General features: G+C 40.7%; 1 protein-coding gene across 1 annotated transcript in view; it reads left to right on the forward strand.

The window, feature by feature from the left end:
* The window catches only part of LOC126282341 (lipase 3-like), a 276,871-nt gene that overhangs the window by 72,345 nt on the left and 179,089 nt on the right, over positions 1–25,437 (forward strand). The window lies entirely within an intron of this gene.

Below are 25,437 nucleotides of genomic sequence, written 5' to 3' on the forward strand. Positions count from 1 at the left end.
CTCAATATACAGATTGAATAACATCGGGGAGAGGCTACAGCCCTGTCTCACTCCCTTCCCAACCACTGCTTCCCTTTCTTGTCCCTCGACCCTTATAACTGCCATCTGGTTTCTGTACAAATTGTAAATAGCCTTTCGCTCCCTGTATTTTACCCCTGCTACCTTCAGAATTTGAAAGAGAGTATTCCAGTCAACATTGTCAAAAGCTTTCTCTAAGTCTACAAATGCTAGAAACGTAGGTTTGCCCTTTCTCAATCTTTCCTCTAAGATAAGTCGTAAGGTCAGTATTGCCTCACGTGTTCCAACATTTCGACGGAATCCAAACTGATCCTCCCCGAGGTCTGCATCTACCAGTTTTTCCATTCGTCTGTAAAGAATTCGCGTTAGTATTTTGCATCCGTGGCTTATTAAACTGATAGTTCGGTAATTTTCACATCTGTCAGCACCTGCTTTCTTTGGGATTGGAATTATTATATTCTTCTTGAAGTCTGAGGGTATTTCGCCTGTCTCATACATCTTGCTCACCAGCTGGTAGAGTTTTGTCAGGACTGGTTGTCCCAAGGCCGTCAGTAGTTCTAATGGAATGTTGTCTACTCCGGGGGCCTTGTTTCGACTCAGGTCTTTCAGTGCTCTGTCAAACTCTTCACGCAGTATCGTATCTCCCATTTCGTCTTCATCTACATCCTCTTCCATTTCCATAATATTGTCCTCAAGTACATCGCCCTTGTATAAACCTTCTATATACTCCTTCCACCTTTCTGCCTTCCCTTCTTTGCTTAGAACTGGGTTGCCATCTGAGCTCTTGATATTCATACACGTGGTTCTCTTCTCTCCAAAGGTCTCTTTAATTTTCCTGTAGGCAGTATCTATCTTACCCCTAGTGAGATAAGCTTCTACATCTTTACATTTGTCCTCTAGCCATCCCTGTTTAGCCATTTTGCACTTCCTGTCGATCTCATTTTTGAGACGTTTGTATTCCTTTTTGCCTGCTTCATTTACTGCATTTTTATATTTTCTCCTTTCATCAATTAAATTCAATATTTCTTCCGTTACCCAAGGCTTTCTAGCAGCCCTCGTCTTTGTACCTACTTTATCCTCTGCTGCCTTCACTACTACATCCCTCAGAGCTACCCATTCTTCTTCTACTGTATTTCTTTCCCCTATTCCTGTCAATTGTTCCCTTATACTCTCTCTGAAACTCTGTACAACCTCTGGTTCTTTCAGTTTATCCAGGTCCCATCTCCTTAATTTCCCACATTTTTGCAGTTTCTTCAGTTTTAATCTACAGGTCATAAGCAATAGATTGTGGTCAGAGTCCACATCTGCCCCTGGAAATGTCTTACAACTTAAAACCTGGTTCCTAAATCTCTGTCTTACCATTATATAATCTATCTGATACCTTTTAGTATCTCCAGGGTTCTTCCACGTATACAACCTTCTTTCATGATTCTTAAACCAAGTGTTAGCTATGATTAAGTTGTGCTCTGTGCAAAATTCTACTAGGCGGCTTCCTCTTTCATTTCTTAGCCCCAATCCATATTCACCTACTATGTTTCCTTCTCTCCCTTTTCCTACACTCGAATTCCAGTCACCCATTACTATTAAATTTTCGTCTCCCTTCACTATCTGAGTAATTTCTTTTATTTCATCGTACATTTCTTCAATTTCTTCATCATCTGCAGAGCTAGTTGGCATATAAACTTGTACTACTGTAGTAGGTGTGGGCTTCGTATCTATCTTGGCCACAATAATGCGTTCACTATGCTGTTTGTAGTAGCTTACCCGCATTCCTATTTTCCTATTCATTATTAAACCTACTCCTGCATTACCCCTATTTGATTTTGTGTTTATAACCCTGTAGTCACCTGACCAGAAGTCTTGTTCCTCCTGCCACCGAACTTCACTAATTCCCACTATATCTAACTTTAACCTATCCATTTCCCTTTTTAAATTTTCTAACCTACCTGCCCGATTAAGGGATCTGACATTCCACGCTCCGATCCGTAGAACGCCAGTTTTATTTCTCCTGATAACGACATCCTCCTGAGTAGTCCCCGCCCGGAGATCCGAATGGGGGACTATTTTACCTCCGGAATATTTTACCCAAGAGGATGCCATCATCATTTAACCATACAGTAAAGCTGCATGTCCTCGGGAAAAATTACGGCTGTAGTTTCCCCTTGCTTTCAGCCGTTCGCAGTACCAGCACAGCAAGGCCGTTTTGGTTAATGTTGCAAGGCCAGATCAGTCAATCATCCAGACTGTTGCCCCTGCAACTACTGAAAAGGCTGCTGCCCCTCTTCAGGAACCACACGTTTGTCTGGCCTCTCAACAGATACCCCTCCGTTGTGGTTGCACCTACGGTACGGCCATCTGTATCGCTGAGGCACGCATAAATTCAAATAAAGATTGACATTGATGGGTGTATAAGACAGCATTCTGTGAATGAACTGCTCATCGTGGAAGGTGAAATGCTCACCTACATTCATGAAAGGCTGAAGAAGGTGTATGAAGATACTACGGTAGATGTCTGCAGTGTCAGACGATGGCTTCATCACTGTAGAGAAGCTGAAGTGCAAATCCAGTTGGCTACTGCAACATGGAGCAGCCAGTCAGTGACTGCAGTGACCTTTTACAACATGTCAATTAAATTATCCATGATGACTGCTAGGCAACGATAGATAAATTGTGTCACCAGTTATCCATTGGTAAGGGCAGTGTGGTGGCCACTATTAAAAAAAAAAATAAAAAAAATGGGCTACTCCAAGATTTGTGTACAAAGGGTACTGAAAATATTAAGTAACCAGAATAAAGAGGCAAGGGAACCAATTGCCGCCAATCTGTTGCACCATCAGACTTCCATCTGCTCGCCCTCTCATAGAGGCTCATCAGAGGTATCACTTTGAAGATGTGGAGACCTTGCAAAATTCTATGTGACATAATTTTTACTGCCCAGGTATACATACCATTGTTTCAAAGTTAAAAGTAAGCCGCAGGCCATGGTGGTAACTAAATTGAGAAGTAACAAATTAATCATGAATATTGCAGCTGTTACCTGACACATAAGGCATACACTTTTCTTCTAAAATACATATAAAAAATAGTACCTTCTGACTAACCCTCGAAGTTTTCACCCCACTGGAGACCCTTAGAGACATCAAAAATTTTTTTGTAATAAAAATGTTCAAAGTTGATGTAGAATTATTTCCTGAAAAAATGGTCACTGAAAGCTCTGCTTTGGATTATTACTCTTTGAGTTTCTCTGTGGGATCAATAAAATTTAGCTTTCTAGAATGGATGGTGCTTGAGATAATTAGAGGCAAATTTGTTTCAGAAAATTATTATTTGTTTCAGAAAATATTTAGGTAATTCTGAATTCTTATATACAATGCAGATCGTCTCTAATGCTGTTTGTTCAACATTAATTACAAACAGCATTTTTTTTCTATACAGGATACCACAACTTTGTATCATGTTTCCAGATATCTCCAAGACACTTTCAAGGAAATAACATGAATGGCCATAAGACTTTCTATCTGTTTCCAAACAATTAGTGCATTACAAGAAACAGACAGAACACCATTGCATTAACAGTCTGCTGGTCTGGACTGTTGGCCATTACTCCACTATAGCTTCAGGAAGCTATATGTGAGGATAGACGTACCGTCATCTTCGAAGTTTCTGAATTGAAGTACAAACTTCATATTACCCTAACTGGCACACTAGGGATAAGTTTACTTATATTACTTACCTACTTAACTTTTATGTAATGAGGTTCAACAGGCCATGTACTGCTACAAGTTCCCTTCTCCATCGACTTCTATCCGGGTCATCCCATGCCAAGTGGTCTAGAGGCTCCCACATGACCCTCATGGATTTTGATGAAATTTTGTATGAACATTGACACATATTCTCATTTTCAAGCAGCCATAAAAAGCAGTGAAGTTCTTAAAATAGTACACACACAAGGCTGTCTTAACCCCAAAACTGACAGCAATGAGATTTTTTCAGGTAAATGTAAGTGCATATTAGAAGGGCAGGCTAATAGTAAATGGAAGTGGTGTTTTCGTCACAGACAAGGAACTCAAATCCACTGAGATAGAAATGGAAGCTGTATGCAAGATTCTTTGGGTAGCGCTTACTATCAAAGGTGGGCATAAACTTGTAAATGGTTGTTTCTTTTGAAGCCAGATTTACCCCTAGATGTAACAAAAAACTTTAGGAAAGACCTCAGTTGACTAGCGTGAATATTCCAGAATTATATTGTCATTGTTGGAGGAGACTTTAATAAACAAACAATCAAGTGCAAAAATTACATTTTTTTTAAGTTATGGGCATGACAAGGCATCTTGAAAAATATCACTAAATTCCTCCTCTGAAAACTATCTAGAAGAGACAGTTTGAGAGCATAATTATGATGGAAATGTATTAAACCTAGTGGGAATAAACAGACCTGACCTATTGGAAAATGTCTACATTGAAACCATTAGCTTTGACCATGAGGCGGTTTAGCAATAATTACCTAAGTACAGAGGACAAATAAAACAAGTAGAAGGATCTACAATTTAAGCATACTAGATCAAGAGGCAAAACTGTCATATTTCAGTACGGAACTCATAGCATGTAGCTCGGGAGCAGAGCTTTTAGAAGAACTGTGGCTCACATGTAGAAGAATAGTTGACCATGCCCTTGATAGATATGCACCTAGCAAAACAGCTCATCATGAGAGGGACCGTCCATGGTATACAGTCGCTGTAAAACACTTCTAATGAAATGATGACTTCTGCATAATATTATAGGTGTAAAACAAACAATGTGGCTATAGACAGATGCCGAATGAAACAAATTCAGCTGTAATGTGGGGAATGTGCAAAGGCTTAAATGATTATCATACCCCAATCTCATTGAAAGATCTCTCACAAAACCCAGTGAAATTGTAGGGAAATGTAAAGGCTCTCAGTGGCACCATAGTTAATGTCCTAATGCTCACGAATGACTCAGAAACTGAAATGGAGGGTATCAAAGCAAAAGCAGAAATATTGAACTCTGTTTTAAACCCATTAAACTTCTTACACCACAGCAAAGATGGATGATATATTAGTGGCAGTGGAATCGAGAAAAAGCTAAAATGCAACAAGGCTCCGAGGCCTGATGGGATCCCTGTTAGATACTACACAGAATCTGCAACTATGTTTGGTCTAAATTTAACTGTAATACATCGTAGATCCCTTTTAAAAAATTAAAAATAAAAAAAACCTGTGCCCAGTGATTGAAAGAAAACACAGATCACACCTGTCTACAAGAAGGGCAACAGAATACATTCCACAACATTCCCATCCAACACATTCCAAAAATACAGATCACGTGAACTCAACCTGTATTTTTGGATGGTTGGTTGATTGGGGGTAGGGGACCAATCGACAATGGCACTGATCCCATGACCGAAGGTGTCAGAAATCAAGGGAGAAGTAACACAAACCACACAGTGTGGTAAGGGGAAGTGAAGAAGGACAAACAGAGGTAAAAATAACGTCAGGGCAGCAAGAAGAGGAAAGAACAGAAGAGGGTTGGGGGAAATGAAGAGAGCAGGGGTGCCCCAGAAACACTAACCATGCAGTGGCAGCAGCACTGCCACCCACCCATTCCGAGTCCACACCCTAACATGATCATGGCACAACATGGGCAGCACCAAGGCAAAAAGGCACAAGAAAAGGGGAAATAAAACTGTACAAAAGACCAGAAAGAACATAGAGAAAAGGCATGAAGAACTTGGATAATGCTGACGCAAGGCCAAGGCCCCATAACCAGTTCCGGCACTAACTGAGGGTCTCCAATACCAGAGAAAAATTGAAGGACTTAAAGAAAAACCAAAGACAGATGTGAGGGTTGTATGCTAACACCCAGGACAAGGCAGATAGGAGGGCATATTTGGTGTGAAGTGCCAGGTGGGGGCAGTTCAGTAAAATATGGATCAGTGTGAGGTGGGCCCCTCAACTACAAAGGCAGAGGAGGGGGGAGGGGGGAGGATGAGGGGCTCATTGCAGAGTAAAAGCTCAGGGGCTGATATTAAGATGATAGATCCCTCTGGGGAGATGTGGAGTGAAGAGTGCCATGCAGTGGGAGTCTCCATGACTGCACAAAGTTTCTTGGGCAGTGAGTTAGCCTCTTAAGATTCGATCCACGACTGAGCAAAAGGGGATTTGATGCAAGCCACAAACCCACCCCCAAAGGTGTCACGGAGACAGAGAAGTAGGTGACCAAACCCCCCCTGCCCCTTCCTCCGTGCAGCCAGCCAAATGATCAGAAAGTTCATTGCCTGGGATACCTACGTGGTCAGAGACCCAAAGGAAATCAACCAACCAAACAGCATCACAAAGATCAACGAGAAGATTGTGGATGGCAGAATCCAAAGGATGGTGAGAAAACACTGAGCAATAAATTGAAGACTGTGATTCTTGAGTTTCTCCCGGCGTATTTGATAATCAAAATATCCATGGGTGTACTGCCGATCAACAGTGTCTGAAGGGCACAATATTTCGGCGATCTTACATGTCGCCATCATCAGGTGAACTGATGGACTGAGCTCCTGTGAATGTGCCGGCACGGAGATCCGTACGCTATGGCTGCTCAGAGGGAACTGGGTTCGGTTGCAGTGGCTGTCGATTTAAATACCCTCCGCCCGTGGCGTGCTCCCTCCGCTGTCCGCACCCCGTGCCACGGTCGCGATGTGGAACAGATTGCGACGGCGTCGGAATGATGGCTCTGTCCGCCGTGGTCGTCACAACTATACATATGCTCGATTTACTCACTGCCAGCGTATTTGATAATCAAAATATCCACAGGTGTACTGCTGGTCTACAGTGTCCAACGGGCACAATATTTCGGCGATCATACATGTCGCCATCATCAGGTGAGTAAATAGAGCAAACGTATAGTTCATCATCTTATATTCTGCAGCAAACACCCCACATGTGGCAGGCAGGAGATGGTGTTATGTGCCATCACAAGATATGAAGGCATATGCCACATGACCGGCAGATTCAGAGCCATCAGTGCAAAAAACAATGGCACCTTCTCCTGTGAGAGCATCCACAATGACCAACCACTAAAGCAATGGAGGCTTTCAGACCCCGTAAGAGATCCACCCGAAACTGGTGCCAAGGAACTAATCAAGGGGAGGTGGGCAGGAGATTATGTGGAAAAAAGGACAAGGAGGGGAGAGGGAAATCGTGTTGGAGCCAACTGGTAAATCCACCTGAGGGCGGCAGGCAACAACCCAAAGCCACAAAAAGATTACAGTATGGGGAGGGGGGGGGGGGGGGGGAGGACAGGTGTAGCGAGGGAAGAACAGATTAGGGAAAACCTGGAGCTGGGACTGCCGAGTCAAAAGGGCAGGGATCCCACATAAACCAGAAGTCCGCTGACACGGCTAGTGTGAAAGGCACCAGTTGCTACGCATATACCACGATGACGAGCTGGGTCCAAGAGGAGCAGCTTGGAAGAGGCACCTAATCCATAAACTTGACAATCATAGTCCAGACAGGACAGAACTAATGACCAGTAAAGGCAGAGAAGGGTTGAATGAATGATTCACACTCCAAAAGGCAATGGGCAAGGAAGTGAAGGACACCGAGTTTACTAAACAGCCAATGATGGATATGGGACAACCAAGTAAGCTTGTTGTCAAAAAGAAGAACCAGTTGGAGAACTGTAGACCATCATCAGGTGTTAGGCATTGAGGTAGACTTCCGGATCAGGATGGAGTGCACTACAGTGACAGAAATGCACCACCCTCTACTAAAGAAAAGAGCGTTGAAAATCATGCATGAGTGTCCACACAGAAGCTTGCCAGATGGCACCCTGGAGCTGTCATTCTGTAGAGCCCACCAAGTGGGAGCTAGCCCAAATCTACTTACAGAGCAGAGGTGACCAACAGTCTGGTAGAGACCACAAGTCCCTTAATAGCAATGAGAAAAAGTAAGACACTTAATACAGAGCCGTGGGGAATGCCATTCTCCAGGGTCTGCGAAGAGTTGAGAATGGTGTCAACCCGAACTCTCGAACTCTGAAAGACCAGTGGAACAGGAAATGGTGAATAAAAATCAGGAGCGGGTCCTGAAGACCCCACAAATGGAGTATAAGGAGGAAGTGATGGCACCAAACTGCTGTTGGCCTTACAAAGAACGAAGAAAACTGCATCAAGATGGTGGTACTGATAAGAGGCTTGCCGAACTGCAGTTTCCAATTGAAGTTTGGGAGTTTCCAATTGAAGCAAATGATCGATCAGGGACTGTCCCTCCTGAAAGCTGCACTAGCAAGGAGATAAAAGGTCACAAGGTTCAAGGATCCAATTGAGGCAATGAGCCACCATCCATTGTAGTAACTTGCAGGGGACATTGGTCAGGCTGACCGGCCGATAACTATCAAGGGCAATGGATCCTTGCCCAGCTTATTGTTGTTCTGGAGGATTGAAATGTTGAAGCAACTGGTTATGGATGGACTCAGGGCCAGGGCCTGAATTGTGGAAAGAAGAGAAGGCTAGAACAAGCTCCCATTCAATAAAAGGTTCATTGTAGGATTCCACCTGACAAAGAGTAAAATATTAGCAGGAAGTTTCAGTCCACTGTTTCTGGAGAAGGCTAATGCTAATGCTGTCCCAAAATGGGTTGCAAGTTGTTCTGTGAGAACTGATGGATCTGTGCAAAGGCGACCTGGATGGGCATGACCTGGAATGGAAGGCTACTGCTGACAACCTTGGAGTGTGCAGAGTGCAGCCCACAACTGTGACAAAGGGACACAGAATCTAGAGATGAGACAAAATGTTTCTAATACACCTACTTCTCTTGCGAAGACATTTAAATGTAATAAGATTGGCTAAGCATGGGTGCTGCTTCAGATGTTGTAAGGTACAATGATGATGACAGATAGTGGTGGTAATGGCTGTGCTCCGCCATAGAACTGGTTGATTGTGAAAGTGGCCCATCAAGTGGGGAATGTCACTGGCAACAATGCAGATTATCTTATTGGTCAGATCACAGATGCAATACAACCTGATAAAGAGAGTGTAAACACGGCCTGGAAAGTACATAGAGGTCAATCAGCACAATTGAAAGCCTAGTGTGGTAACCTGGTCATCTGGCAGCAGGAAAGGAATGAGAGAATCAATGGGAAGTGGTCACAGTCAGTGACCAGTGCCCAGTGTAAGAAAGAAAGAAGGGGAGGGGAAGAGAGTAAAACAACAATGGCAGAGAAATTGCCATATGCAGCACTAAAATGAGTAGCAGAACCATCATTAAGAAGGCACAGGTACACAAGAAACAGGTCAATGAGGAGCCCATGACTAGATGAAAAAGCACTGGAGGTAGAGGGGATATTGCTGAAGGAGGGCAGTTAGGACAGCAGTGTAGATAACCTTTCAGGAGGGAGGCATATTGCAAACTGTGAACACAGAATCTGAGTGGTGTCAGATGGCAACTTCTTCCAATGTGGTACAAAGTGGGAACTACATACTAACAATGCCCATGTGGACCAATGTGAAAACGTCACTGGAATATCTCAGAGGACTGAACCAGTTCCAACAGAAAGCATGGAACCCACAAAGGATAGGTGTGTATTAGTAAAACAAGTTTGCTGGAGAATGACACAAGCAGCTGAGTAAAAGGCAATAAGGGATTGCCACTCTGGGAGGTGACTGTATTACCTATTTCAGTTCCTCTGAATAAGCACAGAGCAGGTATCCAAATGGGAAGTAAATGAGTTAGAGCCAATCACACTGGCAAATCACTGGCCATTACCAATGAGTAAGGGGTGACATCCATAAATAGAAGGTCAAACTATGGTTGCAAGAGAGGAGATGGCACCAGTGGCGGTTGGGGGTGGGGAGGGGGGTGGGCACTTGTCTTGGGACTTGTTTCTTTTTCTTCTCTTTCATAGGTCGATCAGGGCAGGTCATAGATGCAGGGCAGGCTTCTGCAAGATCCGAGACTTAAAGAGGTTGTGCGACCTTGGTGTGCACAAACTATGAGTCCCCTGGCCGAGTCACAGTAGCAGGCCTCTGGCCTGAGAGACATGGGGAGGGTGAGCCCTATCATCGATGAGTGCTGAAAATTTGGTGGGGACACATCTTCAGAAGGGAAGGGGGAACAGCACCCTGATGGGAGAGCCTGGGAACCACAAGGGAGGACAGAGGAGAGGGGGGTAAGAAAGATGGAGGAGGGCGAAAGGACATAACAGGCTATCTCTCTCTCTCAGCGATCACACGCCTTGTAGACCATGTGCTGCATCAACGATATGCTTCCAATGCCTTCTATCTCTCGCAGTCTCTCCACTCTGGGGAAACTCCTAATGCTGCGACATCTTTCTCTATGTCATCTTTCCACCTTGTACGAGGTCAGCCCAATGGTCTTGTTGCCTGGAGAGCTCCTTCAAATGCTTTCTTGGCGACTCTGTTGTTTTCCATTCTAGTCACATGTCCAGCCCATTGCAGACTCCTACTTTTTAATTTCTGGATGAAAGTGGGTTGCTTCATTAACTGATAAATTTCATTGTTCTTTCGAATTCTCCACATGATTCTCCAACACAGGTCCCCATATTTTTCTCATTACTTTTCTTTCAAAAACATTCAGTTTTTCTCTTTCATTCTTTGTAAGTGGCCAGCTTTCTGAACTGTATAGTACTAAGGGGTAGATGATAGTGTTGTATATCTTCATCTTTGTAGCAATTGACACAGCTTTACTTTTGAGTGGGTTGCTTAGTGAGTACAGACATCTCAACCCTGAGGCTATTTTTTACTTATATCCAATTTCATGATATATTTACTGTTGAAACGTGATCCAAGGTATTTAAATTGAGGAACTTTTCTGAATTTAGAATGTTGGTCAATTTCAAAGTAAGGATTTGGGTTTATCTACTTACAACATTGCAGCAAAGGCAGCAATCATGATAATCTAATATATAAGAAACTATCAGCCTCAATTGCGGTAATGAAACCAACTTTCACCTAGGTTTCAGCCCAAATAAATGGGCCTTCTTCAGAAGATATACTTGAACCTATAATTTGTCTAAGAGGGCATGGTCTAGAAATAAAACAAAACAGTCTGAATAGGCGTAGTCACATTTTAAAAATGTGGTGCATAAGTACTAAGTCAACACCAAGACTTAACTTAAGCTCTGGCAGTGCATTTCGTCTCCATGGACGCTGTGTGGTGGGCCTCGGGAGCTCACATGGAACTAAGTAGGACTTGGTAACGTGCTGCAAATCAACATGGCAAGGTGCATTGTACATGTCTAACAGGGAACATGACTGTCAAAGATAAAAGACCAACACAGTTATATCTTAAAACAAATAACTTATAGAAAGGTTGAAAATCGTAAACTAGCCTCTGCTCCAGGTAATGACTAAAATTTAACAAATTAGGTTATGACACTAGCCTCTGCTTCAGGTTATGACTAAAATCTAACAAACTAGGTTATGACTAAAATGTTACAAACAACTCATAGATTTATATAAGTTTAAACACACTACCCTGACTTACACTATTAGAATATATCGGCCCTTTCACAACGAATGCTGCATAATGCACCCATCGTTATTAATGAAAGATGACATAGAGCATAAAACAGCGAAACTTTAGTATGTAAACGCCATAATGCAATAATCTCGGTTAACCTGTACACAGATGGTCGAACAGGTGTTTTTTATCAGTTAATGTAGATATACTTCATATGGCTGACATGCACTGAATGAAGAATATTATCAAGATTAATTTTTTATCTTATTACTAAAAATAATGCGTGAGTGAATGAACAATGCCAATTCATCACCATGTAATAGCAAATGACCTGCATAGGTCAAATTATGTTTTACATGTAAAAAATATGGTTATATGTGTGAACAGACATGCAACGCCCTTCCATCTCCCTTATACTCTATCGACCGACAGAGGTCAAGTTCACTACACACTACAAAAGAGAATTATCACCTCTTATTAGTAGCTATCTTTTATTTCTTTTTAATTCTTTCCTGTGAAGTGTGTGCGAGTGTACACCTGTCCTTTTTTCCCCCTACGGTAAGTCTTTCCGCTCCTGGGATTGGAATGACTCCTTACCCTCTCCCTTAAAACCCACATCCTTTCATCTTTCCCTCTCCTTCCCTCTTTCCTGAAGAAGCAACTGTTGGTTGCGAAAGCTAGAAATTTTGCGTGTGTGTTGGTGTGTTATTTTATTGTGCCTGTCTACCGGCGCTTTCCCGCCTGGTAAGTCTTGGAATCTATGTTTTTAATATAACAATAGCATTTAATATAAGAGGCAATAATTCCCTTTTGTAGCGCGTAGTGAAATTGATCTCTGTCGGTAGTGAAATTGATCTCTGTCAGTCGATAAAGTATAAGGGTGATGAAAGGGCATTGCACGTCCGTTCAGGCAATTACCATATTTCTTATACATAAAACATAATTTGACCTATGCTGGTCATTTGCTATTACATGGCAATGAAGTGGTGTTGTTTGTTCACTCATGCATTATTGTTAGTAATAAGATAAAAAATTAATCTTGATAATATTCTCCATTCTGTGTGTGTCAGCAATATGAAGTATATCTACATTAACTGATAAGAACACCTATTCGACCATCTGTGTACAGGTTAACAGAGATTATTGCATTATGGTGTTCACATACTACAGTTTTGCTGTTTTATGTTCTTTCATCTTTCATTAATAATGATGGGCTCATTATGCAGCAATCACTGCGAAGGGCCGATATATTCGAATAGTGTAAGTCCAAGTAGTGTGTTCGAACTTATTTTGCATAGTCTTCTACAGTTTAGTCATAACCTGGGGCAGAGGCTTTATGTTTAAGATTTTCAACCTTTCTATAAGTTGTTTTAAGATATGACTGTGTTGGTCTTTTATCTTTGACAGTCATGGTCTCAGTTAGACATGTACATGTTCAATGTTCCCCGCCATTTTGATTTGCAGCAGGTTATCTAGTCCTACTTAGTTTCATGTGAGCTCCCGAGGTCCACCGCAAAGCGTCCACGGAGACGAGATGCACGCCAGAGCTTAAGTTAAGTCTTGGTGTTGACTTAGTACTTATGTACCGCATTTTTAAAATGTGTCTACGCCTATACAGGCTGTTTTAGTTCTATTTCTAGACCATGCCCTCTTAGACAATTTATAGATTCAGGTATATCTTCTGAAGGAGGCCCAATTATTTGGGCTGAAACCTAGGTGAAGGTTGGTTTCATTACCACAATCGAGGCTGATAGTTTCTTATATATTTGGGTTTATGACTCTACCCATTTCCATAGATTCTGTTTTCTCTTGTTTCATCAAAAGCCCCACTTTGCTGGCACTGTGCCTGAGAGATTTGTAGATGTCTTTCAGTTCTTCTTCCATTTCACTCAGCAACACTATATCATCTGCATAAGCCAGGAGTTTTACTTCACTGTGTTTGAATCTGAGACCACTGTACAGATATAAATTACTCTCCCAAGCCACTGTCTCTAATGCAAGGTTGAAGACGACACATGAAAGAGTGTATCCTTGTCATAAGCCTGTTTTAATTGGAAAGGTGAGGGATATGGATCCTCTGAACTTCACTGCAGCCTGGGAGCTATCCATGCACAGTTCAATCATCCTAATCATTTTACTGGGTATACTAAATTCTTGTAATGTGCTGTAGAGGCTACTTCTGTGAATGCTGTCATAGGCTCGCCGGAAGTCAATGAAGAGACAGAGGATGTTTTTGTCAAATTCCCAGTATTTCCCAAAGATCTGTCATATAGTAAACAAATTATGAGTTGTGGAATGTTTTGTTCAAAATTCAGCCTGATAATCTTGAATAATGTTTTCTGCGTAAAGTTTAAGTTTTTCCAGAATGATCATTGACAGGATTTTGTATGTTATGATCAGAAAACTGATTCCTCTATAATTTCCACATTCCATTAAATTTCCTTCTTTGTGTATGGGACAAGTTATTGCTGTTTTCCCATCTTCAGGCAGTGTTTCAGTTTACCACAGCATTGTGATAAGGTTATAAATTTCTTTGTGTAGTTTGCTTCTGCCCTCTTTTAACATCTCTCCTGATATCTGGTCTTCATCTGCTGCCTTGTTGTTTTTCAGCTTTTGAATGGTGTGGATCATTTCCTGTTCTGTGATTCTACATTCATCATTACTAATACTGTCACTTTCAGACATTGCGTAATTGAAGGTTATGTTGGATCAGTGGTATTTAACATTTCTGAGTAATACTCTTTCCTTCTTTCTAGGACATATTCCAGCTGTGTTTTTATCTTTTATGAATAGGTTTTCACTTTGATAACCTCACTTACTTTTCTTTGTATACTGAAACAACTTCTTTGAGTTCCCATCCCTGCTTTCCGCTTCTATAAATTCTGGGGCTCCAGTTAGATATTTCATTTTTTCTGTTTGTAAACTCTTGCTGTTTCTCTTCTAACCGTCTTGAAGGTCTCTCTCCTATTCGCACTCTCCTTATCATGCAGCCACAGCATCCTGGCTTATTTCCTCTTTTTCCACTGCTCTCTGACACTTTTCGTTGAACCATTTCCGTTTCTTTGTTTTCTTTTTCCTGCGCAGTGCATTTTCTGCTGTATCTGTTACTATAGTCTTTATTCCTTCCCAAGCCTCCTTGACACTATTTCCCTCCTCTGCTTCTTGCAATGCTATAAATTGATTATTTATTTCAGTCACAAAGTTTTCTTTAACAGACAGTTCCTTCAGTCGTTTGATGTCTAAATTAGGTTTTGGTGTGGCTTTTGGTTGTTGTTTCCAAATCATCTTGATTTTCATCTTTCCTACACTAGGAAGTGATCTGAGCCAATTTCAGCTCCTCTGTATGTTCGGACATCTCTTATAAATGAACTGCAACATTGATCTGTCATAACATGGTCAATCTGATTTAATGTTGTGCCATTTGGAGAGCACCATGTACCTATGTGTATTTCTTTGTGAGGGAAGGTCGTTGAGCAAATTTTCATATTCTTTGACAGTGCAAAGTTGATCATTTTTAATCCATTTTCATTTGTGGTTGAGTGCTTGGTATGTTTTCCTATTGTGGGGATGAACATATCCTCTTTACTTATTTTTCCATTAAAGTCCCCTAGGATAATTCTCATATTTCTTGTTGGAATACTTTCAACTACTCTCTCTAATTTTCCACAGTACTCATCTTTCTCACCCTCAATTAAATCTTCAGTCAATGCATGGATATTTATGAATGTTATATCATACCACTGGTGTTTGATTGCTGTGTAAGACATTCTTTCATGAATGGGATGGAATTCCTTAACCCAATGTACAATCCTTTCTTAACAGCAAAACCAGTACCAAATTCATGTTTTTCATCCCCCCCATAAAAAATGACACAATTATCCTCTGTTTGTATCCCTTCTTTGAGCCACCTAACTTCCTGTAGTGCTACAATGTCTGTCTTGTAAGTTTTTAATTCAGATATCAAAATTGCTGCCACAGCTGGTTTATTAAGACTACAAATGTTCCATCTCCCAAATGTGAAGCAGTGTTTCTTGTTTCCATCTCCCGAATTCCTGTTCCATAGCCTATGTCTGTTTCCTTTGAACTTATACTTGATAGTATTTTCTTTCCCTTCTTATACACCGGGCAGTCTGGTGGATGTGGAGAGTGATGGTTGTGACAATTAACACAACATGAGTGGCAGAACACAGGGACTCACCTCATGGAATAGGTGTCTACATTCACCGCATGGAGGGTCCACCCTACAGTGGGAAAACATATGCCCAAAATGCAAGCACTGAAAACACTACATGGGTGGCAGGACATATGGCTTCATATCACACCAATAACACACAACCTTCACCTTCTCCAGAAGAGTACCTCACTCAGATGCCAAAATAAAGGCACCAGTGTCCATAAAACTGACCTCACAACCTTTCTGAATATGCCAGACAAAATGAATGCTCGTCATTCCAGATTGGCTCATATTTTCTCATCAGTTTGAAGGATGAGGTCCCTATGAAAAATGACTCCCTGAACCATAGTGAAAAACAGATCAGTTATAATGGGCACTGGGCCATCGCCAAGGTGATCACAAGCACGAAGTGTTGCAGATGGGGCGGTAGATGAAGTTTTGATCAACAGTGAACCTGACCACATCTTATTGAGAGTCTTCACTACACCAAACTTGTCTTTGATATTTTCCACAAAAAATTATGGTTTTGTAGTGGTGAAAGTGTCCCTATCTCCACTATCCCAATCTTCACTAGGACAGTGTTTCAACCCAAGCCAGTGAGACTGGCCCTCCTCCCAATGTGTAGCCAGGGAAGGAAAGGCTGCATGGTCATAAGAAGCAGCATTAAATGGACCATTACCAAACAAAGAGATGACCGTAGAAGAGCAGCCAGTTTTCTGGAGCTTGATATGTTTCATACACAAAGTGTCTGGCCCAATACTATCCACTCCAATCATGGGCTCTCTCCTCAGGCACCATCCAGCCATAGCAAGCGCCACCTTGCATGGCAGCCATTGCCATGAGTTCTGATGCTGCAGAAAAACAAGCAACCACTCCAATCATACATGGGGAGCGAAAAGCTCAGGCATCAGAAGTGTGATCCCTTTGTTGTCAGAGGGCTCATCCAGATGAGTACATAACAGCCCCACCACAAGTGCTGGTGACTTGATGGGGGAAAGGGGGCTATGGTGGGGAAGGGATACATGCTGTGGATGCTAGGGTGGGAGTTCTTCTCCAAATGGCTCACACTATGGAGAGAAAATTTAAAAGCGATTTCAAACCCCAAAGGAGAGCCAAAAATGCCAAAAAGAAAGGATGACAAATAAAAGGCAAGGGGAACAAAACCGCAATAACAACACATAGAGGTGAAGGAGGGGGCTGAGGGGAAGGAGCAAGGATGGGAAGAGAGGAGCATGGGGAAGGAAATGCTGCCCAGAAGGACGAATGGGCTGCAATAGCTCAGGGCACCATGGGTGCCATTCATGAACTCATGAAACAACTGTGAGTAGCTTGGGGGGAACCTGTACTTTTCTCACATGGCATTCTTAAACCCATGGATCAAGTAAATCAGGTACTGCAGTATTTCTTGAATTCCAAAAAGCATTTGGCTTGGTACCACACCAACATTTATTAATGGAAGTAGGATCACACAGAATATCAAGCAAAATTTGTGACTGGACTGAGGATTTCTTTGTAGGGAGAACACAGCATGCTATCTTTGATGGAGACTCATTGACAGAAGTAGGATTAATTTCAAGTGTGCTCCAGGGAAGTGTGTTGGTAACCTTGTTGTTAATGTATATATATGAGCTGGTAGATAATATTTACAGTAACCTGAGCATTTTGTACATGGTGCAGTTATCTGTAAGAGCTGTCTTAAAAAGCTTGAATAAATATTCAATCATACACTGACCAGTGGAAAGATGTCCCTCGTGGAGCACATTATAGGCTGGTTCCCTTCTTTTCCCTGATAATTTACTTACATGAAATTGAAATACTGCAAAATTAATTTTATATCTCAGATCGCATTTCAGGTGCACAGAAATTTTGAATGTGCTCCAGTGCAACAGCATGGTGTTCCCAGAATCCTTCTGACGATAATGGAGACAACTTCCAGCAATTTTCTCCATACTACATCACTTTATAAACTATGTTTGCACCTCACATTAGATTTTACATGAGAATTTTATGTGCAAAATTAGGGTGACTTTGAACTTCTCTATCTTCGAAATGGATAAAGATATCAAAACAACTTGTTTCAGACTGGGAAATCTCAAGAATTTTTTTGTAAAAATTTCAGCCATTTTCTGTGCATAGCCATCTTGGAATCCACAATTCAGGTTTGGTTTGGTAGCTCTTCTAGATAAATGCCTAGTGACTATACCATTGAAATTTAAGAAAGTTCCTGCAGTTAGTTATTTAGATATCTTCTACAGACGGTAAAGAATGATGAAAAATTCTTTTTTCAGTTTTTCTCAGGAAACGCCCATGACCTAAATGGTGCCTTAATAAGCCAATTAATGTGTACCATAGACCACATCTAATTAAAAAAGAACCAATCAATTTGCTCCATTTTCCTAAGCTGGAGGTAGTGTGTAACATTCAAGCTTTGACCTCACAGTGCAGTATAGTTACAGTAAAATGATCCTTTTGGTGGGTATAAAAATGCTACCTAGCTCAAGAGCTATCCAAAACACTTGGCCGTATCTTTCTGTCATCAGTACAACCAAAGGTTTGAGTCCCAGAAAAATCCGATTTTTAAGCACTGTGTTTTGCAGTATACTGGTAACACATGTGTCACATTCCTCAATGTTGACCTCCAGCTATCTAATGGCCACATTCACACAACTGTCCACATAAAACACACTAACCACAAACAGCATCTGCATTTTGACAGCTGTTGTCCTTTCCACATTAAAAAATACCTCCCACAAAGCCTGGCCACCCTCTATGGTGTATAAGCAGTGATAAGAACTTACAGTGGCCAAGAACAAATTCAATCATCCAGTGGCACACATGCAACTGAGCACAATATGGTCAGTTTCAATGGCTGCTTCACAACCTGGGCCATCTGCATCTTTACCTACGCCACCAGTGTTTCTGAACTATGAAGATGGAGTTTTCCTTGCAACACATCCTTGGCTCTCATAACCCTCCTGGCTCCAATGTCCATTAACTCATTGTCCCCGCACCCTCCACTCAACATTTTCCCCTTCCGCTGCCCTAGAAGCCCCTCCTAATTCATGTCTCCATGTCACCATTGTGTGCTGCTCCTCACTGGATCCAGCACCCATGTATCACATGCCCAGCTCGTACGCCTGCCACCCTTCCTCCCACATCCTTAGCCCAAGAACTGGCTGCCTCCCTCTAAAGGCTAGGCACCCACCCCAATTCCTTTTTCTGCCCCATCTCTTTCTCCCTCCACCCGCCCACACGACACAACCTCCAAGTCACCCATTCCACGTTGCTGAACAGCAATCACAGCATTGCGCATCCAGGCAGCACTGTGTGTGTGTGTGTGTGTGTGTGTGTGTGTGTGTGTGTGTGTGTGTGTGTGTGTGTGTGTGTGCACTCTAGCTCAAGAAAACATTGATTTTGATTTAGTAATCTTCCTTTCTCTTTTGTGTGTGTATGTTTACAATTCAATGCCTATGCTGTTCAGCAAGAGGCCTCCTTTACTCCCAAAATTATTTACATTCTACTGGAATCAAAAGACTGCATGCTTCATCCATGCAAAAGCTACCAAGCACAAAATGCATTTGAGTAATAACTTTTGGATTTGTGCAAAGATGATGGAAGATGATGTTGAAATCAAACACTGCCTGTTGAAATATTTCATACTGGAGTTGCCCACAAAATTCTCTGACTTTGAAAACTCAAACAAAGTATGTTATAACTTCAAAACAACCCTGACTAACAGATTTTGCAGATCATTGTTTATTTTTAGTTCAGGGATTTGTGGACAGGCTTCATTGTCAAAACAGTCTGCTGCACACCCAAAGTGATTTATTTTGTAGAAAATCAACACACGTATAGCAAAAGTCTGTGCATTATAAGTGACAGCCTATGGTTGATACACAGCTGTTCACATTTTGTGACAGAACTAGTGAAATTCCAGAAATAGATGGTGCCTGAGTTACAAAAAGTTTGTACTTTAGTAACTGGTTTGCTGCCCAGTATGAAGCTGTTAAAAACTTCATCCATCTGTGCCTCTGTAAACAATATTTCCTTTAACATCAAGCGTAACAAAATGTCTTTGGTCCTAGCCTTGCTACATCTGCATGTCACGGAGTTGGAAGAACTGTCAAACAACTGACTGTATGGTTAGCTTGCAGTGCCCAAAGAAAATCAGATTTTAACACTTTTTTTCTGCACATTTTGTCACAAAAACCTGACAAAAATTAAATTAATTTTTGTTGACAAGGTTGAGATAGAGTCATCTAGACAGATTATGTTTAACATATTCTTCTGTGTCCACAGTTACTGAAACAAGCTAAAATCACCAAATTGTTCCTAAAGATTCAATGAAATAATGCTCTGGGGACTTCCAGCCATTTATTAGCAAGCTTTCAATATAATTGAACATTACAATTTTCTTACCAGATCAGTATGTTGCCTGCATTTACAAAAGCTTATTGGTTGGTAATATTTTTGAAATTTATTTTGAACACAATGCTCTCATTACTTTTATTCAGTATTGCCACTCTTCACATTTATTCCACTGCTGAATTTAGAGGGACAACTGCTGAACCTGTGACCAGCAAATTTTTAATATGCAGCGAGTTCTTGAAGCATCGCCTTCAGGACAATATTATGCTTTCATTGATGATCTCATTTTATAAAATGGTACAAAATTTTAAGTTTTGACACTGATAAATGGACGATTTTCTGGACATAATTCTAGTTTGCAAATTGCTGGACAACCCAGATGAGGTTTAGGAATATTTGAGAGGTTCATCAGTCTTCTGACTGGTTTGATGTGGCCCCCCTCTTAATTCCTCTTCTCTTCTATCCTCTTTATCTCAGAATAGCAGTTCCACCTTATGCACTCAATTATCTGTTGGATATACTGAGTGGTTATAATTAAACTTTCCCTGTTTAACACATTATAATACAGAAACTAAGTACTGTATGAGTACCAGACTTGGTACGAACCATTCTCAAATGATATCCATACAAGATCCATATCATGCAGCAGCTTGCATCACAAGAAGCACAATGACATGTTGACTTTTCTCTCCACTTTGTCACAAGGACTGAAGTTGATGAGGGCTGGCCCTGCACCATCCTGTGGACAGCTGGAGCTCATTCTTCTCTGATGTGTCAGATGAACACACGGAACTGCTGAATGTGGGGATCTTCACCTGCTGTCACTGTGCATGAAGTTCCTCTGTATGGTGCACATGCCATGGTATGCCGTGGCATCACAGCTATTTCAATCACTGGTCCATTCTTTTCTGAACAGATTAGCACTCAAGGATCAAAGATGTGCAGTGTAACTGGCCAACGTTACTGATATATGCTTTGCCAGCACATCATACCTGCCCTACAGGAGAGAGACACATTCAACTAATGGTTTTCATGTAACTAACAATTATCATGCAAGATGGAGCCCCACTGCACATTGATCATGAAGTTCACTTGCTTCTCCAAAACACATTTGGAAATGATCGAATTATCAGCTGGTCATTTCCAAATGCTTGGCCGGCATAATCACCATGATTTCTGGTCGTGGGCTACCTGAAGGAAAGGGTTAACCAGGTGAACATTCACACATGTACTGGTCTGAAGAGCAGCATATCAAGAGAGGTAGTCAGCATACCTATGTACATGCTACATTCTGCTGTGCAGAATGCTATCCTGTGCTTTCAGGCTCTTCTGGACACTGATGTGTGCCATATTGAGCCCCTTTTCTAGCAGTACGTTATGGAATGATGTACCATAGCATCAGAATAGAAGTGTTTCAAGTGAACTGATTGTGCTTCCCCATGTCCTTTACATTAATGCTACCAAATCTGGTTCTCGTATGGCAATTAGTTTTGGTGTTATAATGTGTTAAATAGGAAATGTTTCATTATAACCACATGGTATTCCAATCTCTTCTTCTCCTACAGTTTTTAACCTTTAGAGGTTTGACTAGTACCACAGAAGATATTTTGTCAGTGTTTTCCATATTTTTGCTATGTGTATGTACCAAATGGTACGTGACTTGTTTGTTGTGTTCATACAGGAAAGATAAGTGTGGTTGTCAGGAATCTTAAATAGCGATTTTTTAATCAGGCCAAGGGGCCACCTGGAATCTAATGCTGTTTTCTTCTGTTCCACATATACTTCATAAATGATTGTATGTGGAGTTCAGCTAAATTTTATTTAAAATTATGTGTGTAGTCTATATATGAATAAATATTTATGCCATGTATGTGTGGTATGGCAAATTGTTTTTCCCCCAAAAACACAGCGTGGCAATCTTTGTGGGTATCAGGAATCAAGGATAGTGAAATTCCTATATGAGGGAGGTGGATGAAACGGCTCAGGTGTTAATTTTGTTCCTTACCCTGCACATATTGTAAATGACAGTCTAAAAAGATTGAAGATAATTTGTAACTACATTTAATTACTTTTTAGAGTTATACGTATGTGTCACTGTATCGTATGTGTGGGCAAAATGGTACTTTTCTTAGTTGTGGTTGTCAGGAACACAAATTCTTGAAGTTTGGAATCAATTCCAGGAAAATGGCTGGACCAAGGATAAAGAACTGTTTCCATTCCCTAAATAGTTTGTACATGTTTGTGTGTTGATTTCAGCTGAATTACAATTCCTCCTATTTTGCTAGTCTATCCATGTATAAACATTTGTGTCAGATGTGTGTACTAACACGTACTGTACACAAAGAATAATTTATTGTTTCTGATTTAGACAAAGGAATGGTGTGTGGTTGTAAGGAATATAAAGTGGTGGAATTTGTAATCAAGAAAATGGGGTCAACTGCATTCACATGCTGAATATCTTTCTGAGCCCTATATATATATATGTCAAATTACTGTGGAGTATTTCAGCTAATCTGTAACACTGTTTAATTATTTTTTGAATCCATATACACAAAAAATTTTTATTGGACATGTAATAATACTTTTTGTCACGTAGGATGTAACACCTGTGGTGTATGAATAGGGACAGGGGTTGTCAGGAATTGAAAGCAAAGGAGTTTAATCACATAAATGAGGCCAACTGGATTTGTATGTTGGTTTTTATACAGAACACTACATAAATTTCAAATGTTTTTTTTTTAAAATATCAGTGCTAAACCACTATTCTGTTAATTACTTTAGTGGTCTGTGTATGCCTTTTCTGTAGTCATGTGTGCCAAAAGCAGTCTTCCCATGTAGGAGGGATCATTTGTGATGTATGTAGAGGGGCTGAGGTTACCATTTTCTAAATTGGTAGAATTTCTAAATGATTTAAGGAAAAACAGGCTCAGCATATTAGAATATTTTTGTTCTCTGCATACTTAGTAAATGGCTGCGTGCGGATTTAGGGCCAATTTGCAACTCTAATTTTATTGCTTGTCTGAAAATGAACAAATATTTGCACTTGCATACTTGCAAGTATGGAGAAAATTATACCTTTCCCCCATATAGAATATTTTCTTAGAGTCATATGTAAAAAGAGAAATGGGTGCGGTTGTGAGGAAATGAAAAGTGTTGAATACATAATCAACCCAAATGGGTCAACACAATTCACATTTTGATATTTCATATGTACAAAATATATTTTAAATGACTGTGTAGATCTAAACTAAACTGCAGCTCTAATTACATTATTACTTTGCTAGTACATATACCAAATTGTGTACAAAATAGTACTATTTCCCAGGTATGATGTATTGTTTGTTGTGTACATATTGGGTATATTTATCAGGAATTTAAAGGGGTGATGTATCTAATTGAGCCATGAAATCAACACAGCTCAAGTCTTGAGTTCTGCTCTGTTGCCTACAAACTTCATAAATGAGGCAGATTTAATTATTTTGCTAGTCTAAACATGAATAAATATTTGTGCCAGATGTCTGTACCAAACACAATTTTGCCCTTAGTAGGATGTATTGTTTGTGGTGTTGCTATAGGGAGCTTGGGTATCAATGTGTGGAATCTAAGTTGGTGGAGTTTCCAACTGAGCAAATAGGCAAGAGGACCAAGTGGTGAGTTTTGTTCTGTGCCGTACCCCCTTTTAAAATAAGTGTGTCAAGATTTCAGATAAAATGTTACTTTACTTAAAAATTCACCTTATCTTTATACATAATAATAGTTATGCCAACTGTAAGTAATGAATATTAGTTTTACCTTGTAAGATATATTCTTTGTGGCGTACAAAGCGTGTTCAAAAAATTCCAGAACCTTGTCCACAAACTTTTTCTATTCTTACCATTTACTTATTGTGCATGTTTTCCTTTGAAATACTCCCCTCCAAAATTGATACACCGCTCCCAAAGCCATTTTCACTTCCAGAAGCAGTCTTGGTATGCCTCGTGCTGGTCCATGAGAAGTGCCATCTACAAAATTTCTCTTATTTCATATATTATTGCAAATCTCCAACTTTTCAATGGGATTTTCAACTTTGGAAATAAAAAAGTCCACAAAGGCCAAATCTGGAAAGTATGGAGGATGAGGCAGCACAGTGATTTCATTTTTTGTGCAGTAGACACCAACAGGGATGAATTACAAAAACAAATTTTAAAAATCTTGTCTCTTCTACTGTCAAAACATACTTTGAAATAAAATATGGTCTACACCCAAGGATCACCATATGATACATGTAATGTGCATAAGATGTGTTGGATGAACCAGAACTCCATTGACAAAATTTTGGTGTAAGGGACCCGTAGTCTCCAGTTGCTTGTTATAGAGTGAACTCATTTTGTTTGATTTCTTACCCAATGCACTGAAAATATTTGCAGAACAGTCAAAATATTGACTGTGTGTGCTGTATATCTTGTTTGAAAACAATATTGTTTTATTCACTCATAGTACTTCCTGATGACAACGGTAAAGGCTACTTCACTCTTTGTCCTCAAGTTTACATTCCGTACTGCTCAGCCCAGTCTCAGGATCGTTATTCCAGCAGTACTAGTTGTATGTTAACAGCGATACACAACAGTACGGGCGGGTTTACTGATGATGACTCAGCCAATATGAATCTTGTGGGTGACTTCACTGAATGCAATCAAAAACAACATGACATTGATATGTTCAGCTGTTTCCACAGCAACGGCAACCATGTTACAGTAGTTTTGCATCTAGACCTAAGTGCCCACATAAAACTGTATCCTTTCCTGTTACTGCAATTTGGTTATTCAATATAACATGTTTTTCCACTTTTGTGGTAACAAGGCCAAATAAGTCATAATTGCATTATTACTTTGCAACGAGCCATCAGAGACCATGGGTCTCTGACACCAGAGTACTCAGGAATCATCCCTGAACAATCTTCAAATGTTGGTAGAGTTCTGATTCATCCTGTATAAGTGAAATGAGCTGTACATAGCTTTTTCTTCCATTCCTATAAGTACAAGTAGAAACGACTACAATCAGAAACACAAGCAGGGCCGGATTCTATTATATGGAGACAGCCATGGACGTGAAATAGTGCAAAACATCGCAAATATGCAAGACAACTTTGCAGCGGTAGGCCACATCCAGCCTGGAGCCCCTCTTTCTGCTGTAGTGAAGCCGTGCCTGCAGGATTGTGACTCCTTCTCATCCAATGACTGTGTCATTATTATGGGAGGTTCATATGATGTAGCAAGAAATCAGGCAAATGATGCAATAAGACATATGAAAATGGTACTGGGTAAGTTAAATGACACTATAACAATTGTTGTCAACGTTCCACAGAGGCATGATCTTATGAAACAGTCTATTGTGAACCAGGAAGTT

The sequence above is a fragment of the Schistocerca gregaria genome, chromosome 7 (assembly GCF_023897955.1).
Source record: "Schistocerca gregaria isolate iqSchGreg1 chromosome 7, iqSchGreg1.2, whole genome shotgun sequence".
NCBI lineage: Eukaryota > Metazoa > Arthropoda > Insecta > Orthoptera > Acrididae > Schistocerca > Schistocerca gregaria.